The sequence below is a fragment of the Symphalangus syndactylus genome, chromosome 16 (assembly GCF_028878055.3).
Source record: "Symphalangus syndactylus isolate Jambi chromosome 16, NHGRI_mSymSyn1-v2.1_pri, whole genome shotgun sequence".
Taxonomy (NCBI): Eukaryota; Metazoa; Chordata; class Mammalia; order Primates; family Hylobatidae; genus Symphalangus; species Symphalangus syndactylus.
Window position 1 is genome coordinate 69201572 of NC_072438.2, and position 20115 is coordinate 69221686.

Consider the following 20115-nt stretch of genomic DNA (forward strand, 5'->3'; position numbering starts at 1 on the left):
GAAACAGAATAGAGAACCCAGGAATAAAGCCAAATACCTACAACAAACAGATCTTTGAGAAAGCAGACAAAGACGTGCACTGAGGAAAGGATACCCTATTCAATAAATGGTGCTTGGAAAATTGGATAGCCACATGCAGAAGAGTGAAACTGGATCCCTATCTCTCAACATATCAAAAAAAAAAAAAATAACACAAAATGGAAGGAAGACTTTAATGTAAGACCTGAAACCATGAAAATTCTAGAGGAAAACCTAGGAGAAACTTTTCTGGACAGTGGCCTAGGCAAAGAATTTATGGCTAAGCAAATACAACAAAAGCAAATACAACAAAATAAGAATAAATATATGGTACTTAATTAATAATTAATTACTCTTATTAATTAATAGTACTTAATTACTCTCTTTTGTGCTTTTGTTTTGCAGTGCTTACTCATCAAACTTCTCCCTTCCTCAATCCTTCCATGACTAAATCCTTCCTTCAGCATATTCAAAGAATGAATATCCTTACCTGAAACATCATTCACATCATTCACATTTGTTCACATGGCCACCTCTCATGCTAGTGAAGTTGTTAACTGGTATCTTGATTCAAGGGAAGTGTGCTGTGGAAGGTTATTTGAACATCTTCTGCGTCCTGCCATTAGCGGTGGTGGCATCGTGCCCAGGATTGAAGTTGGCTACATACTCAACCACGAAGACTGAGGAGAAAGGGATTATGGGCAATAATGTTTCCTGGTTTTCCCGAAGTTAAGTGTTCAGGTAGGAGAAGTCTAAGAAGTCTGTTATAATTCAGTTCACCTGTAGCTCTGGTTGGTAGAGCTTCCCAAAATGTACCCTGCAAATGACTTAGACTTTATATAAAATGTCTTACTTGGGAACAAGATAAAATAGGATGCAGGGCAAGATTTCAGAAAAGATTAGACTGTGTTCTCAGAGAGACTTCGGGTTAGGTCCTGCCTCTGCCATTCACTAGCTTTGAATTTGGGCAAAAAATTTATATTTTCGGCCCTCTGTTTGCTCATATATCATAATGTTCATCCAACAACGATGCCACACTCTTCATGTTGTGTAGCTATTTTGAAACTGTGTTCAAAGTTTAGGTGTGGCAGAGGTTCTTCTTTGACCCAAAGATCAGACAGACTTGGTTCAAATAGATGATGGTAATTGCATGCCTCCTGCTGGAGACTGTTTTGAAGATGGACATGTTACCCATTTCTGGCCAACAAGACATAGAGGAGATCAACCTGGAAGGATTATGAGGAAATCTTCCTTGCCCTTGAAGAGATCCATTGGTAGAAATAGCCTTTTCTGCCAGTGCTCATCACTGTAGGAGGACATGATTCTTAGAACTGTGGCAGCCATCTTGTGATCAGGAAGGGTCAAGCTAGAATAATCAAAGCCTGAATGCCAAGGGAAGGACAGTAGAAGGAACTGATGCCATTACGTTGACCTCTGGCAATGTAACGAGTTGCTTCACTAACAGAGCTTGAGACTTTCTTATGGGAAATATTAAATTCTTCCTATTGGGTAAGTCTGTTGAATTAGGTTTCCTGTGGGACTTGACACCAAAGGCCTCTTAATAGATAGATCAATTCTATGAAATGAGAATTCAAATATCTATATCAAGGTTTTTTGAAAAAAGAACATGAGACATATGTATCAAATAAAGATTTCATGTAGTGCTTTTCATATTGTACGTGCCTAATAAATATCATCAATGTTAGAATTAACAGCATTATAATTATTACTGCCTAATATTCCAAAGTAAGAAAGTTCAAACTATGAAGGTTAAGTGACTTGCCCAAGGTTACACAGTGAGCAAATAATAAAGCAAGGAAGAGAACGTAAATTTCTAAACTTCCACAAGACAAGATGCTTTTCATCTAATGATGCTTTTCATTCTATGTCAGAGATGTACTTTTATGTGGTTGCTGCCACTTTCCCAAACTCTAAATTTTTTAGAGAGTTTATTTTCTATTTTTTAAGCCTTCATGAGCTCTGTATTTTCTAGATTTCTTTTTTTTTTATTTTCTAAAAGGAAAAATATAAAAGAACAAACACTATATAGGAGTACAAAGGGCATATGTAATTGCTCCTTCTTTATAAGAAATTTGTTTTACTTTCAGATTCTTGCATTTATATTCATATTTTCTCCCAAGGAAGTCAAAAACAAAACAAAACCCCAAAAACTTCATTTTAAGTTCTGTAAAATTGGAAGCAAAAAAGAATCCCATTTTTTTTTATATATAATAAATACTTCATCTTATCTCTTTGGTTGTCGGCTCACTTTTCTTTTTCACTTCAGTATATTTTCTTACAAAGAGAGGAGAACCAGAAAATATGGAGCTATATCCCAAGGGTGGATATAGCTTGGAATATGGGGAGGGGTAAATCAAAGAATATTAAAGAAGAAACTAACCCATATTATCACCCCTTTTGCTTCCATTTCCTAACTTCTCCACAAATTGAAGCAGCAGATAATATTTATTGCTCTTGGTGATGTCATAGTTTTCTGGAAAAATTTATTTTACAAGAGTTTTGTTTCTAATGAATTGAACAGCTTTGATTTGTGTGTTTTGTTGTGACCTTCTGGTTTCAGGATAAGGCTGGTTTTTAAGTCTCACAGTATTTCCTAGCAGATTTGCACTCAGCAAAAAATTGAAGCTTTCTTTGTCAACTTTGAAGCTTTATGTGTCATTGTGCAGTGAAGATAATGAAATACAGCATTATTCTTTTGTAGAGTTATCTTCCAAAGAAGTAATGTTTTCCCACTAAAGTTGAAAAAATAACTTTAGAGATTTACGGCATTGGCATTGCCTGAGAATTAGACGAGCTGGAAATATATTATTTCTCTTAGGTTATCAAGAGCTTATATAGTTACTCAAGTAATTTAATGTGAGCTCATTCCGGTTCCCTGCACTTTCAGATTCAGGTTGGTGGAACCAACACATAAGTTGATTTACCATTGCCCCATGGCAAGAAAACCATGGGAAGAATAAAAATCTCCAAGAGAGCAGATCACACCCATTAATATTTGCAGTGGTTTTGGTGATTGATTCTTCCACATCCACTCCATTCCAGATGTCTAAAGGAATAACAGTAATGCCACTTCTCTAACTAGTAATTGGTCTAGGCATGGATATAGTTATATCCCTAGATCTATATTAATATACATGAACATAATCTCTATATATGGATAGAAATCTATATGGATATGAATCATATATATGGATATGAATCATATGTATGGATACAAATATAGACATAGAGATATATATGGATTCTATATATGTGTATGAATATAGATATATCTCTACATTTATATCCATAGTCACATCCATATATCTTAGATTAGAATTGGTTTGGATATGAATATAGATATAGAGACCTATCTATATTCTAGATATAGAGATATATCTATATTCATATCCATGTATATCTCTATCAATATTCATGCCTAGACCAACTATATCTATCTATCTATATCTATGCCTAGACCATTCATACACACACACACACACACACACACACACACACACAGACACACAAGAATTTCTAGCAAACGAGGCAAGAGGGAAAGTCAGTTGGTGATGGACAAGAGAGGATTCTGGGATGAATGAGACCTAGAGAGAGTATCTCAGGCTGGATTCTCTAAAGAAAATCCTGAGATGTGAATTCTTGTGCAAGATATTTGCTGAGGGTGTATTCCCTGGAGACGAAGAGTGAGGGAAGCAGAATAGAATGCAGGAAGAAGGCTAAGCAAGAGTATGTTCTCAGGTGGAGAATGGCTTCAGCCTGGTCCTACAGGAAGCTCTGGGACAAACACTTCACCATGGAGTTGGTCCCATATTGAGGCAAAGGACTGATGTTTTGTAACCCCGTGTTGGTCAGTTACTAGTCATTGGTTGGCTCCCTCTTTCCCCAACCCTGACAAGAAAGGACATTGCCTCTCAGGCAAGGTGGGTCCTGTTTTGCCAAATGCAATTCTCACAACAGCTTGGGGAGAAATGTGCTGGCCTAGTAAAGGGAATCTGGGCGAGGCACCAATAGCATCCCTTAATGATGATATGTCTGAAGCTACCAGGTGTCGAACACAGTGCCCACACATAGAAGAGAGGGCAGGTCAAACTAATCAGAGAGAAATAGAGTCAGAACCCTGACACACTCAGCATACTCTAGATTTCTCATATGAGATAAATTGCAGAAGTTACTCCGACCCAAGAATTCTGTGATTGCCATCGAAATACTCTGACGTGATACTTACAAAGAGGTGGTATTTCACATATCACTATTGTAACAGACACGCTGAAAAATAGAACATTCAAACAGCACAGATAGATGATAAAATCAAAATATGTCTTCTCCCTGTCTTTTACACCTATCTCCTCATATAGCTTAACTATTTTCTTTTGATGATTTCCTTCATAATACTAAATGATATGCTCATATTTATATTTTTATCAACTCTAAGTAATATATATTGACTTTTTGCTCTAAAACTTGAGAAATTTAACTCATTTATATTACCTCTGCTTCCCTGCTTTTCTGCTAATGTTTACTAGCTATATATTGGTTAATGTTTTTATTTTGTCATGTTAGGGTTTCAGAAATGCATTCGCATCTTTTTTATGGATTCACCACTTTTGCATGATTTCTGACTCCCTAGATATAAGGTGAGAGAACATGCACCTCTGCACCTCTTTCCTGACCTCTCTCCTTGCCGATAGCTCAGAATTTTTCTCAGCTCTACCATCTTCATGTTGTTAAGGTTTATCACAGTAATGTTTCCCAATGCTTTATTTCACCATTAGCCTTAGAACAGAACTTATTTAAGTTCACTACTCCAGGTCATCCTAAGGTGTAGGCTCCCAAACCCAGTATATCATAGCAGTGGTGGCTCCTGCCTGTAATCCCAGCACTTTGCGAGGTTGGGGCAGGTGAATTGCTTGAGCTCAGGAGTTCGAGCCCAGCCTGGGCAATGTGGTAAAACCTTGTCTCAACTCAAAATACAAAAATTAGGTGGGCATGGTGGGGTGCATCTGTGGTCCCAGTAACTCTGGCGGCAGAGGTGGGAGGATCACTGGAGCCTGAAGAGGCATGGCTGCAGTGAGCTGTGATCATGCCACTGCCCTCCAGCCTGGATGACAGAGAGAGACCCTGTCTCAAAAAAAATGAATAAATAAAAATAATAAATGAAACATAATTTAAAAGTTAAAAGAAAGGGGAAAAAGGGAAAGAATAGAAAAATACCCAAAACAGTTACAGAGCAAGAATCTTCCATGGGCATACCAAGCTCTCTCTCCCTTTCCTCATCACATCAAGCACTTCCTTTCCTGGGTACAAAGTCCAATAAATAAACTTTGCGTATGCATGTCAATATCGCTATTCCTTGGGGTGGAAAGAACACGTGAAAGGCAGAAAGCATAAGTTTTACCCAGAGAGATCAACATCGCCTTGTTTTGGTAATTTCAGGAATTCCTAGCACTTTTTATTTTAATTCTGTCAGCAATTTTAATCACAAAATTAAAAATGTGTTTGTTGTAAAATTACTCATTTAAAAACATTTTATTTATTGTTTGTGTCCTCCATTACACTGTTGGCAACTCAAGGGCTAAAACATTATATCCTTAGAACAGCCTTCCCTAATAACATGGTAGATATACATACAATAATTAGAAATGTACAGTGTAGTAGAAAGAGCACTAACAAATCTGAGGGTCAATAGTTCCCAGTTCTGCCACTAAAGTGCCTATTCATTAATTTATCCATTAAATACATTTTGCATTTCTCCTCTGTGCCAGGGAATTTGCTGGGTACCGAAGAATAGGTTATGTATCCCAAATATACAGTCTAAGTTTCACATGACAAGTATAAGTACATTGGAGAAACCAATGTGTATTACTTTGGAAGATACCAGTAGTTTGGCTTATTGAAGCATAAAGCATGAGGCAATGGCTAAAGGGATATGAGCTTGGAGAGACAGGGAGGGTCCAGATCATGGAAGGCCTAGAGTGCCAAACCAAAGAGCCTGAGTGTTACCCTGTAGTCGTATGGGAGTCATTAAAGGTTTTAAACAGGTCAGACATAGCTATTAAATAGAGTCCTGTATTGCAGATAGGAGAATGGCTTTAAGAGGAGGTGACCAGTGTCAGGCAGAGTGGAAACATTTCATTGTCCAGGTTTGAAGTGAGGAGAAACTGATCCAGGATGTAGCAGGAGGAATAAAGAGAAGGAGAGAGCTTTGAGGAACCGCTAGGAAGTGAAATCAGCAAAATATGAGATGGATTAATATAGGGGTAAGTGAAGAATACGAAAGTAAGAGGAAAAGAGTGAAAAAGTAACATCCCAAGGCTTCTAGCATGGTGCCTATTGTGGCCACTGACCAATAAGACATGGAGGTGATAAACAGAAGACAAGAGGATTAGAGTCAGGGAAAAAAATGTGATGACAGAGATAAGAGTGAAAGAGAAAGTAAGCGATTGAAAGATGGTACACTGCAGCTTTGATGATGGAGGAAAGGGAAACAGCCAAGGAATGCATGGGGTCCCAAGAAGCTGAATAAGGTGAGGAAACAAGTTCTCCCCTCAGAGCCTCCAGAAGGAGTCAGCCCCGCCAACACCTTACCTTTAGCCCAGCGAGACTGATTTTGGACTTATGACCTCTAGAACTGTATAATAATAAATCTGTGTTGACTTAAGCCACAAAATTTGTGGTAATTCGTTACAGCAGCAATACAAACTGAAACTTCCAAAAGTATGTATTGAATACCTCCTGTGTGCCAATGTGTATCTTTTAGAAGCCATCATACTCATGGAAGAGAAAGAAACAGGAAGAAATTATTATAAATATACTGTGAGAGGGGCTGAAATAAACAAGTTTGTACAGTGAACTAAGGGGTCAGAAAAGGCAAACCAGTTAATTCTCCCAAGGATAAGGGGCAGGAAGGGCTTCATCGTGTTGGTGAATTCAGCTGAGTCTCAAAGGATGAATGTAACAATTACTAGATGATTTCCGAGACTCCTTAAAAAAGCGGCACTCTGAGATCAGTGGACTCTTTTTAAGTGGAGTAATTAACTTGCAAGACATCTTGGGAAACAGGCAGCCATTCCAGGTTGAAGTAATGAATTTCCTCAATTACTCTTCTGAGCTCTTATTAGCATGACTCCCATTTCTGTCCTCCAGATGATCCCTCTGGGTAATGGCATTTGATATACCCTATCATTCTGAACAGCCCAAACAATTATAATTCCATTTTTAGTTCTTTGTTTCTCATTATTTATTAATGCACTAGTTTTCTGCCAAAAACTGGATGGCTCAAAACAACAGAATGTATTGTCCTAGAGTTTTGGAGGCCAGAAGTCCATAATTAAGGTGTTGTCAGGGGCATGCTGTCTCTGACAACTCTAGAGGAGAATCCCTCCTTGCCTCTTCTAGCTTCTTCGGCTTGCTGGCAATGCTTGGTGTTCTTTGGCTTGTAGATGTGTGACGGCAGTCACATGGCTGTCTTCTGCCTGTGTGTCTTCACCTCATCTCCCTCTGTGTGTGCCTGTGTCCTTGTGCAAATGTCCACTTTTCATAATGACACCAGTCATTGTGTATTAGGGCTCACCCTAATTACCTCACTGTAACTCAATTACATCTGTAAATATTCTATTTCCATATAAGGTTAAGTTCTGAGGTAAGGTGGATTAGGACCATAATGTATCTTTTTTGGAAGACACAATTCAACACATAAGAATTGATTACCTCAGTTTATTTATACTTATGAATGGATTAGAAAGAGCAAGAATATTAAAAAGCTACTTTGTTCTTTTCCAGGCAAAAGAGAAAATACAAAGTGGAAATTGGATAGTAAACAGGTTAAGATTAAGAACAAGAAGACAATAAATAGGATAAAATAAAGAACAAGAAGATATGGAAAAATATGCAAGTAGTAACAAAATAACTACTCTGTTTTAAAACCCATAATAAATTTTCTATTTAAATGTTTTAAAGATTTTTTTAGGCTCTTTAAGAAAATAGTTTATGATATCACCTGAGATTTTTATAAATGTAAGTTATTTCAGAAAGCAATTTGAATCTGGAATAATATAAATGCATATAGAATTGTTTTCACATAAGGAAGTTAAAAAATTGATCATGAGGTGCAGAAGTTTTAGCAAAAAAGAGGAAGAGAAGACAGTCAGTGACATCAAGATATTCAGTTGCCTTTCTTCTCTTAAGTCCCACTACATAATCCAGAAAAGCAGGAAGTTAAAACTTTTGGAAATTTTATTCTTTCAGCAGGAAGTTATGAAAAAGGCTGCCAGGATGACACCCTGTAATAAATTATTCATAATCACAGCCTCTAGGACCTCCAAGGGAACTGCCAAGCTGAGCTGCTAAAGCATTATACCACCCTGACCACCCTGAAGTACCAGATCACAGCTGAGAAAGGAAGATGGTAACTCTATTTACATAAAATAGGGTGAGTTACAGGCATATGCTGATTGAATATGTTTCAGGAATTAAGAATCAATGAGAAAGACACATTTTAATTTTCTTCCCCTAATCTGCCTTCTAGGGCCATGCATTTTCACTATTCAATGTGTATGCCTTTGTTTTGTTTTAAAATAATGAATGGAATTATAGAAATATGGAGTCAACTTGAAAAAATATGTCAGACTATTTAAAAGCTGGTATCACCACCGAAACACTTTTTTTTCTGCTATTTTTAGTAGACCCTAATTGTCAGTGAAGTAGCAGATGGTCTCTGGAATACTAGTTAGTTTGCTACGGCTTCTGACATTCCTTGGCTCGTGGCAACATCACTGCAATCTCTGCTTCCATCTTCACATCTCTTCTTTGCCTTTACTCAGTCTCCCTCTGCCTTCCTCTTAAAATGATATATGTGACTGCACTTAGGTCCCATATGAATAATCTGGGATGATTTCCTCATCTCAAAATCCTCAGCTTAATCACACCTGCAAAGACTCTGTTTCCAAATAAGGTAATATGATGTACAGGCTCCAAAGATAAGGACCTGATGTCTTTAGGAAACATGATGCAGCCTGGTATAAACATAGAGTTTGCAAAACTAAAACTTTGACATAATGATAATAAACATGCAGTACTGAGTGGTGGTTAATAAGGTCGGCTCTAGAGTCAACCAACCTGGGTTCAAGTCCCTCCTGTGCCATGTATTACTTGTGCGACTTCGAGCAAGTGAGTCGACATTTCTGTACCTCACTGTCCTAATCTGTAAAATGGGGCCAATATTCTCACCTCTGTTAAAGGCATGTGAGGAGGAATAAATGAGATGATTCACTTAAAGCATTTAGCATGTGATTTTCACATGGCAAGGTTTCAGTATTGCCTATTGATAAAACTAGTAAGAACAGTGGTGGAAGAGAAGAACTCTGCAAAATTTCCAATATGATTCTCAATTATTCTCTCTTACACTTAAAAATTTCCTCTTGGATCACAGAAAATGTCTGAGACCAGTTAAGTACTTTTATTTGATGGAAACGACATCAAAATAGCCTTAAAGAATTAATACACTAGGAGCAGGAGGGGCCACAGGCAGAAATATTAAATAGAAACAAATGGGGATTTCAGTCTAAATAGTTTCCCTTGTGGCAATACAAATACAGAATTGATTTCCAAGAAAAACGCAAAAGCAAACAGCAGAAATGCTTTTAAACTGGTAGACATTAATTGCTTAATGGATGACTAAAGGAGAAGCCATAATTTCAGATTAAAATAGACTATAAGTGGGTGGATTATTAGTCTAAGCAGCCCTTTTTTTGTGTCCAGAGGTACGTTTTTAAAAATTAGAAAAAAATACTATCCTGGAAGCAAAGGGTACTCTAGAATTCAGTCACTTCTTAAAAGAAACAGTTTGTGAATCCACTTGGAATGGAGGGCGTTCTCACCAGCAGGCAAAGTGTGTGGTCCTTTCATTTAGGTGAAAATGGTTGCCTGTACATTCCTTTATTTTAAATTTGGAGTTGAAGAAAAATTGAGAGAAGGACATCTAGGGGTTCAAATCTACTTCCATCAACCATAAATCTGATTTTGGAGAGCTAGTCTCTAGGTGATGAGTAGGTGAGTATCTAGGAAGTCAATTCTAGAGGAAGAATTCTCTGGAACCACAAAATAGATACGCAGAATGATTGAATCAGCTAAATATCTCTCCTTATCAATTTTACATGCAAAAGGCTTGCATTCAAAATGAAGTTCAGTTTTTGCCTCCCTGAAATTATATATGAATAACAATTTTTTATTGGAGAACAGCATTGACATGTGAAGATTTATTTACTCTTTGCTGATACAGGAAGGAGTATTATTATCCCTTTCCAGAATTATCTTTAGCAGTTTCTATCAATGTCCTTGTCATTTTGAGTCTACCGAAATCATTTCTCTGACATCAAATTCTAATGGGATTCTTCTTTATTGCTTTCCTGTAGTAGGATTGTTAAAAAGCCTCCTGTAGTAACCATCAGTACACCTTTTCATTATAATCAACATTATTGTTCATCCTAACAGGGGAGGTCAGGTTGTGAAAAAGCCTTGTAATAACTTCCCATATTGGCAGAGTCTGATTCAGTAGGTTTGGCATGAGGCTTAGGAATTTGGGTTTCTTAAAATCTCTCCAGTAGCTTCATTTATACAGTGTTTTCTGGTAGTTTAAGTACATTAATGTACAGTTTAGGAGGAGAACCTTCTCTCTAGAAAAGTGATATGTACGACTCCTTAAGGAGACACTCTAATTCTGCCTCTTGTGACCTCTAGTGCCGTGGTGTGTCAATATTTATACCTATGTGTGTGTGTGTGTGTATGCAAGTGTGTGTTTTAGAGTGCATGAAATAATGCCTATTTACTTCCAAACATTTGGAAAAATCTTGATTTAGACTATAAGTGGAAATAAGAAAGTGAAAAGTCCCCTGATAATCAAAAACTTTAAAATTATTTGAGAATTGATTATAATTTCAATAACAAAGATTATTATAACAACAGAGTGATTGTCTAGAATATTATAGCTATCAATGTTCTTACCTTTTTTACTTCCTTCTAATTATGGGGTTTTACGAATTCCATGTATCTTTGAGGATGTTTTAAAATTTTTTTTGAGCAAAATTGCCAATAACTACCAACAACAATAACAATAATCACAATAGCTGACACCCAGTAAGTTTCAGGGACTATAGCAAGCGTTTTACATATAGTTTATGTAAATTTACAACTACCTTATCAGAGCAAAATTATTACTATTTCTGTTTTAATGAGGAGATCGAGGTGTTAAGTAACAAAGAATTTAAATCATACAACTGAAAACTGGTTAGGTTAGGATGATCCTATGAAATCAAATTTTAAAGCTTAACACCGCCATTAAATAAATAAAACAATTAATATTTAAATAAGTGGCATTTTAGAGCACAGGCTTATTTGAAACTTTGCAAATTTTTGCCTCAGAACACGATGCCCCGAGACCAGATTGTTATTTCTTCATTCATTGATTTTTTTATACTGTGTCTACACTTCCCAAAGGAATTCAAGTTGGCTTACAAGAGCAGACTTGTATGCTAGAGATAAACAATCTAAGAACCGGAAGCTTGATCAGCAGCAGGGAGTATCAATAACTGCCAGTAGAAGACCTAGCTAAAGTTATGACAACTCAGGCAGGAAAGAAAATAGCATGAGTGTGGAGATTAACATTTGTGTTCTGAGTGTGGTGGAAAGAGTTCTTGAGATACTAATCTTAGAGATTTTGCTTTCTTGTTGCTCTTTCCAATCTTTTCTTCCTTCATCAGTCTGGGGCACCCCTGTGGCCTCCAGGAGAACTAGGGTTGTTGTAGCAGAAATGTAAGGAGAAAAACAATTATTTTCAGTAGTCATTTAGTCATTTTAAGTACAAACAACACTAGGCTTCTAAGAATCAAAAGGAAAGTCTTGCTGGAGAATTTTTAACATGGAAGTTATCAGAGATGTAACAGCATTGGGCCCCATCTCTATGAGACCCCATAAGGCTCCTTGTCTAGGGGCAGGTGAATATCATCAACATGGAAGAGGTCACTAGTCTATGGGAGAAGGTCCTGCCCCAGTGGATCCTGGTGGAAGCAAGGCAAGGGTGACTTCTCTATCCTCTTAGACAAAGGAGTCATGACCTCATTCTTCAAAACTTTAAGTGAAGGCCTTTCATCTACAGCTGCCGGCATGTCTTCTGTGGCCCACTCAGCAAGAAGGACCCCTGCTCATGCTGCTGGAAAATGCCCCATGAGAACAATATCCTTGTCATCAGCCAGGACACGGAGCAAGGTCCCCAATCCTTAGAGTGGGAAGGAGTGGTGTGGAATAAAAAGCCTTAGCACAAGAGCTAAGGAAAACCAAGCCCACACTAGCACTGACATGGGAGAGATTTAGTGCTTCGATCTGATACACACTTAATGCACAGAGTAATACTGGAAAGACATTGAATATTGCTATAAAAACAATGCATCCATTAATATTGCATTTTTCACTTAAAATCACTTTCACATGGGGTAAGTAGAAGTTTTTAAAAAAGATGTGGAAACACTTTTTTAACACGAAAAAATTGTATTCCCTATTTATTGACCCTTTTCTCACAATAGGATATAAACTCCATGAGAGTAGATATCTTATGAACTGAGTGTCTTATTCACTACCATGCTTGAATGTGATGATAGAATTATGTCTGGCACTTAATTATTTCCTGTGGACAGACTCTGTGACTAATCCCGCTATTAACTGAATGAATTAATGTGGGTTTGAAATGATGACCTTAGGGTGGAAAAGAGTAATCCCTTGAATGTCAGCTCTGGTCAACTGGTATTGCTTCCAGGGAATACAAAACAAAGGACTTTAGGCATGGATTTTAACAGTTATCTAATTGAACTTTAAAAAAATTTGAATGTGGCACCTGGCATAGCTGGATTCTGATAACACAGCTATCACAATGGGGACATTAGCTGGCATTGACCAGAAAATGGACCTCAGGTAACTGAAAGACTCAGTGACCTGAATTATTTAGCACTGTCCATCTAAATGCCGGGGAATGCCTGCCTACCTCAAAATCATGGTTTCAGTTTTACCTACTGGATGTTGTGCTGCTCTTTCTGACAGTAATTTGTGGTTAAACTTCAACTGTTTCTGCAACTTATTAAAAATAAAGAAGGGTACTTGTATTAGTCTATTCTCACATTATTTTTAAAGAGCATATATAAATATACGTCACACTGTATATTTATAAAGAAAAGAGGTTTAATTGACTCACAGTTCTGCAGGCTGTAGAGGACGCATGGCTGGGAAGCCTGAGGAAACTTAAAATCATGGTGGAAGGGGAAGCAGACATGTCTTATATGGTTGGAGAAAGAGGAAGAGAGAGTGAAGGAGGAGGTGCTACACACTTTTAAACAACCAGGTCTCGTGAGAACCCACTCACTATCACAAGAACAGTAAGGGGGAAATCTGCCCCCCATGATTCAATCACCTCCCACCAGGCCCCTCCTCCAACACTGGGGATTACAACTCCACATGAGATTTGGGCAGGGACACAAATCCACACCATCAGTATTCATCTTCCTATTTGCTGCTGAAGCAGAGACTGTACATGTTGTTTGTTCAAAAGTGATACATATTTATGGTAAAAAAATAAAAATGCATAAATCTCAAAAGAAAAAAATTACCCAGAGAAAAACAGTACTGATAGTGCAAAACTTTCTAGAATACTTTCATGCACACAGATGCATCATTTTCACGGAAAATAGTTATTTTATGCATACTGTTTTATAACTTGCTTTCCTCCCTAAAATATATCGTGTACATTTCCCCATACATACTCTTCTCCAGCCATACTGTTATTCTTCAGGTATGTTCTTTTAAGAGCTATACCATTTTTCATCACAATGATGTGCATAATAATGGGCTTAATTCTTTTCCTATTGGTGGATTTATAGGTATTTTCATTTTTAAATATAATATATAGGTCTTGAATGTGCATTCTTTTTTTTTTTTTTTTTTTGAGACAGAGTCTCACTCTGTTACCCAGGCTGGAATGCAATGGCGTGATCTTGGCTCACTGCAACCTCTGCCTCCCGGGTTCAAGCAATTCTCCTCCCTCAGCCTCCCAAGTAGCTGGGATTACAGGCATGCACCACCACACCCAGCTAATTTTTTTTTTTTTTTTTTTTTTTTGAGACGGAGTCTCGCTCTGTCACCCAGGCTGGAGTGCAGTGGCGCAGTCTCGGCTCACTGCAAGCTCCGCCTCCCAGGTTCACGCCATTCTCCTGCCTCAGCCTCTCCGAGTAGCTGGGACTACAGGCGCCCGCCACCACGCCTGGCTAATTTTTTGTATTTTTAGTAGAGACGGGGTTTCGCCATGTTGGTCAGGCTGGTCTCGAACTCCTGACTTCAGGTGGTCCACCTGCCTCAACCTCCCAAAGTGCTGGGATTACAGGCGTGAGTCACAGCGCCCGGCCGAATGTACATTCTTTTAGTGATGTTTGTACAAATGTATACTTATATAGTTTGGATATGTTATTCACAGCGCCCGGCCAAATGTACATTCTTTTAGCGATGTTTGTACAAATGTATACTTGTATAGTTTGGATGTTATTTATGGAGCAATTGCTGTCTTCTTCATCAATACTTTTGCAATTTTGATTGAGCTGTGCATCCACATTAAAATAATTCATTTTTAAAAATTAGCTTTAGTGTACTATGCTCTTACTTCAAAAACATTATTTCTTTGCTCATGAGCTTAATTTCATTTTATTGCTATATCATTGGATGTGTTTCTTCAAGTTACTGAAGAATGATAAATAAATGGGTGATGTACTTTATGAGTCCTTCCAAATATAAGCGTGAATTTTTATTGCCTTTATACATGATAATCAATTTGGCCTGAGACAATGTTTGGTTATATCCTCCCCACCCTCAAACTATGTAAATATTGCCCTAGATTTTCTTGCAAAAGTTTCTGAGAAGAAAAATCTTGGCCCAATCTGAATTTTGGTTATTTATTGGTTATAGATATAGATGTAGGTATATAGACATAGACACAGACTGGTATATCTAGATATAGATATAAACATAAATATAAAGATATGTTTTTATCTAGAGGTTTTACAAATGTTTAAAAAATTCTTGTAAATAAAAATATCGTCAGAGGTACTTAGGTGTAGATTTCATTTGATTAAGTTTGCCTAGAAGACAGTTGACTCTTACAACTGCATATCTGGATATTTTTTAGTTCTGAAAAGTTTCTTAACATTGTTTCATATTTTTGTCCTCCCTCATAAATAATAATTGTCTTTTTGTTGTATTTTCCCTCTCTCTATTTCATATCTATCATTTATCCAGCCTTTGCATTTCAAGAAAGTCACTCAAATTAGATCTCAACACCCTGTTTTAGTTTTTCATGGCATCATTTTGGTCTCTATTTCCTGCAATATGAGTTTTAATTTGTTATAATACTTTAGTTTCTTGAAGATATTTTACTATATTATTCTTCTCTTTTTTTAATATTGAACTGTTCCTTATCTCAGTCCATTCTCTTCTTATGTCTTTTTATTTCTGTTTCAAAGAAGCCACATCTAATTTAATTTGATAAAAGTGCCAAAATCTTCTTAAAATGTTCTTCTAAGATAATTAGATCACAATTTTCCACCCAATGTGCTTCTCTTCTGAGTCTTCAGAATACGATTTCTTTTCCTTTTTCTCCCCCATTTGACCAGGGATGTAGAGTTTTCTTTATTTTCTTTTTACCTTTGTACTAGTCAAATTCCACTCTCAGATTTGTACCTAGAGAGTAAGATAAAGACAAGCCCAGTCCAATTGCTATGGTTTAGATGTGAGTCCCCACTCAAATCTCATGTTGAATTGTAATACCCAATGTTGGAGGCAAGGCCAGGTGGGAGGTGATTGAATCATGGGGGCAGGTTTCTCACAAATGGTTTAGTACCATACCTTTGATACTGTCCTTGTCATAGTGAGTGAGTTCTCATGCAATCTGGTCATTTAAAAGTCTGTGGCATCTCCCCCATCTCTCTCTGGCTCCTGCTTTCCATCATGTGATATGCTTTCTCCCCTTCACCTTGTGCCATAATTGTAAGTTTCCTGAGGCCTTCCCAGAAGCCAAGCAGATGCCAGCATCATGCTTCCTGTAAAGCCTGCAGTAACATAAGCCAATTAAACCTCTTTTCTTTATAAATTACCAACTATCATGTATTTCTTTATAGCAATATAAGAACAAACTAATACATCAACTATCAATTTTTGGCAGACCTTTTTTTGTTTCAGTTTTGCCCTGTTCTTCTCATCCCATAAATGACTGTTTGATAGTCTGAAAAATTGGAATACATGAGACATTATGTAGAGTTACTGGGAATTCTCCTGTCTTTACCCTAATGTACAAGCATTTGCAGATGGAGACTATAATACATTTGGAGGTGTTGCATTTAGACGGGCCTAGAATAAAGGAGGGGCAGAAACAAGGCACACTTCTCTGTCTCTTAAAAAGCAAAGCCTAGGCTGGGCATGGTGGCTCACACCTGTAATCCCAGCACTTTGGGAGGCCAAGGTGGGCAGATCACTTGAGGTCAGGGGTTCGAGACCAGCCTGGCCAACATGCAAAACCTCATCTCTACTAAAAAGAAAAAAATACAAAAATTAGCTGGGCATGGTGGTGCGTGCCTGTAGTGCCAGCTATACGGGAGGCTGAGGCAAGAGAATTACTTGAACCTGGGAGGCAGAGATTACAATGAGCCAAGATTGCACCACTGCATTCCAGCCTGGGCAACAAAGAGCGAAACTCCATCTCGAACAACAACAACAACAAAACAAACAAACAAAGAAAAACCAAGGCACCAAAGTACAAGAGTAGTAATGCTGGAAATTTGAATACACTAAAGAGAAGCCATAAAGAGCTTCCTTTAACTGAAAAGGTGACCTTGGCGTTCTTTGGCTAGGGTTTCTTGCTCTGCATGGTTTTAGGCATCCACTGGATTCTTGGAACATATTCCCCCATGGATAAGGGGAGACTACTGTATGCCTTCTCCCAATATTTCAATGTTGCTGGTACACATGTATTAGCTATCTATCACTACATAACAAATTATCCAAAATTTAGTAGTTTACAACAACAAATATTGATCATCTCACATTTTCTATGAGTTGAAAATACGAGTACAGATTAACAGTGTGCCTCTGGCTCAAAGTACCTCATGAGGTAGCAGCAGTCAAGGTTATCAGTTAGGGCAATAATCTCATCTAAAGCTTGGGTTGGAGATGGGATCTACTTTCAAGCTCATGAATATGGCTGTTGGAAGGCTCCAGTCCTTCATTTTTGGGCCTCTCCACAGGGATGCCTTCCAACGTGACAACTGGACTTTCTCAGATAAGCAATCCAAGAGAGAAAAAGTGAGTATGCACAAGATGAAAGCCAAAGTCTTTATCTAACCTAATCTTAGAAGTAATATCATGTCACTTTGCCATATTCTGGTCATTAGAAATGAGTTGATATGTGCAGTGCATATTCAAGAGAGTGAATACTGCACAAATGTCTGCAAGTAGGGATCATTGAGAGCCAGCTGAGAACCTGTGTATCACTGGCACTCTAATATTTTGAACTGCATGGATTTCCAATGCCAAAATTACACAAATTGTCTCTTCCTCTCTTTCTACTTGAGTATTTTTTTATTTCAGATATTAAATAATAATTCTAGGAAATTTTAAAGTATATTTCAATGGAAAATGTTAACAGTCTGTGCAATTGTGGAATTCATTTGTGATGAATAATGTAATAATTATGGATTTTCAAGCCATCTTAAGAGTGTTTTAAAAAATACTATTTGATAATAATGGCTGGAAGGCAAAATACTAGAATTCAAGTTATTACTCTAAATTGAAATACTCTGGTGGATATTTTCTAATAATAGATAAATAAAAGTCAAATTGGAGAAATATGCCTCTTGAACCCTAAATAACAACTACAAAAAAAGTCTTATGATAAAAAGTACCCTTGTATTTCCATCCTCAGTTGAAAGAACTGCTTGATTATTTTAAATAATGGATAACACATAATGTACACTTCTCCCATCTCTTAATATTTCTCTTTCCTTTTTCAAATAATGGAACACAACATAGGAATAATTTTTTATCATTAGAGTAACAATCTAAATTTTAGCACAGTCTTTCCATTGGATTAATGAGAGTTCTTACCTGAAGAATTTCTGTGCCCATCCACCAAAGGAAACCTGTCATCAACAATTAATGTTGTTTAGTCAGTGGTGGTTCTACCATGTTGGTTTCTTGTTTTAGAAAATATAATCTTGGTATTTAAAGTCAGCACATTATGCCAGTTATAAATCATGTTTTTCTTTCTTAAGGAAATAATTAAAAGGTACAACAAGATAGAAAAATGGGCTGGAAGTCTGAAGATATAACACATGAAATGACAAACATGCTCACACAGTTGAATTCAAGAAAGAAATAAAAATACAGAGATCAAAGCATGATGTAAGCTTATTAAAATATAAATATGTTTGTGTAATACATATATAAATATGTATTCTGTTTAATCTCTGTCCATATATATGTGTTTAATCTTTATACATATATACACACACGTATATATAGAGATTAAACAATAAAAGAGACAAATAGTATAATTGTAACATTTTAAATCTAAATGTAAGTACAAATTAATCTTATATCAGACATATTTCCTGAAGTTTGCAGAGATGAAGATATGCTTTAAATTTAGGGAAAAATTGTGGTTAAAGGCATTTAATGGTAAAAGAGGATGTATGGAGGCCGGGCACAGTGGCTCACGCCTGTAATCCCAGCACTTTGGGAGGCCAAGGTGGGTGGATCACAAGGTCAGGAGATCGAGACCATCCTGGCTAACACGATGAAACTCTGTCTCTACTAAAAATATAAAAAATGAGCTGGGCATGGTGGCGGGCACCTGTAGTCCCAGCTACTTGGGAGGCTGAGGCAGGAGAATGGCGTGAACCCCGGAAGCGGAGCTTGCAGTGAGCAGAGATCACACCACTGCACTCCAGCACTCTAGCCTGGGCAACAAAGTGAGACTCTGTCTCAAAAAAAAAAAAAAAAGAGGAGGTATGGGAAAAAACGATGATATATCCATATTGTGTGTTTAAGAACTTTCACAGGAATTTTTCTGTTTGTTTTTGCAAAGCTATTCCTATATTCTGTTCATTTGCATTTCTTTCTTAGACATTCAGGCCACACTTAAACACCTTCAAGCAGCTGGCAGTAAGTACCTTAAGAGAAAGTATCACTGTAATTTTTTCTACATAGTCAAACATTTTACCTTGTAAGCTCAGTCAATAAATTCTAGTTGCCCTATTGGATTCTGAATGTAAATTTATAGAGAATGAACTCTCATGACCTATTCAGAGTCAGGTATTCTCTCAACTAATACATGGTGGCTATGTGGGGTAGGGAGAGGGAAAGGTGGGTGAGGAGGGGATCACACAAAATTGAAGTGGGTGCTGTCAACCATGTGAATGAAATGAGAAGGGAATAGTGGAAGGGGTGATTTCCAAGAAAACAGGTCTCAGAACCCAGAGAAAAGAAGACTGTGAAGTAAACAAAAACAAAATTTCCACTATAGCATAATATCCTTCAAAATAACCGAAGATAATTGTCAGGCTCTCAGTGAGTCTTCTCTTTTCTGGGTTTTACACCTTGAGATACTTTTTAACATCTTCACACAGCTGTGAAGCCCTTATCTTTTTTAACCTTTCCAAATTTGTGAATATTAGATATAATGTACAGTCCTATAAATGATTAGCATAATGTGTAATTATAAACACCTGTCCAAACACTACCCAAGATGGCAAGCGGAATATTGCCTGCACCTTCAAATTCTCTAATTATTCACATCCTGTAAACCCCCAGAGAAAAAATACTATCTTTTTGTGTGTGTGTGTGACGTAGTCTGTGTCGCCCAGGCTGCAGTGCAGTGGCGTGATCTTGGCCCACTGCAACTTCTGCCTCCCGGATTTAAGCAATTCTCCTGCCTTAGCCTCTCGGGGAGTGGGGATTACAGGTGCCCTCACCACGTCCATTGAATTTTTTGTATTTTTA

At 37.3% G+C, this 20115-nt stretch overlaps 1 long non-coding RNA gene across 3 annotated transcripts in view; it reads left to right on the forward strand.

Moving 5' to 3' along the window:
• The window catches only part of LOC129464525 (uncharacterized), a 71669-nt gene extending 52391 nt beyond the window's left edge, over positions 1-19278 (forward strand). For 2 of the 3 annotated variants that reach the window (XR_010116374.1, XR_008651623.2), the window contains exon 3: positions 8345-8420. This is a non-coding gene — a long non-coding RNA (uncharacterized lncRNA). Of the gene's footprint in view, positions 1-8344; positions 8421-17360; positions 17419-18386; positions 18517-19239 lie in introns of those variants that run through there. The other variant, XR_008651622.2, reaches the window with a different exon arrangement.
• The last annotated feature ends 837 nt before the right edge of the window (positions 19279-20115 follow it).